General features: G+C 59.1%; 1 non-coding gene across 1 annotated transcript; it reads left to right on the forward strand.

Moving 5' to 3' along the window:
* The first annotated feature begins 216 nt into the window (after window positions 1–216).
* LOC121939332 lies at window positions 217–370 on the forward strand. Its single transcript, XR_006105444.1, has one exon. It is a non-coding gene; the product is annotated as a 5.8S ribosomal RNA (ribosomal RNA).
* Window positions 371–384: the final 14 nt, after the last annotated feature.

A 384-nucleotide genomic window follows, 5' to 3' on the forward strand; every position in this document is an offset into this window, starting at 1 on the left:
AACTCGCCCCTCTCCGCCGGAGGGGGGCCGGGGGGTTCAATGTCTCCAGTAGCGTTCTTGCCCCTCCCACCCCTCCCACCTCGTCTCCGGGGTGGTGGTGGTGGTGGTGGTGGGGCCGTGATGGTGCGGAGCGCCCGGAGGTCAGAGTCAAACTTGCAACAACAAACCTGTGTCTGAGAACTCTGGCCTTTTCCCAACAATCGAAAAAAACGTGACAACTCTTAGCGGTGGATCACTCGGCTCGTGCGTCGATGAAGAACGCAGCTAGCTGCGAGAACTAATGTGAATTGCAGGACACATTGATCATCGACACTTCGAACGCACCTTGCGGCCCCGAGTTCCTCCCGGGGCTACGCCTGTCTGAGGGTCGCTTTGCCATCAATC

Source organism: Plectropomus leopardus, unplaced genomic scaffold, assembly GCF_008729295.1.
Source record: "Plectropomus leopardus isolate mb unplaced genomic scaffold, YSFRI_Pleo_2.0 unplaced_scaffold45533, whole genome shotgun sequence".
NCBI lineage: Eukaryota > Metazoa > Chordata > Actinopteri > Perciformes > Serranidae > Plectropomus > Plectropomus leopardus.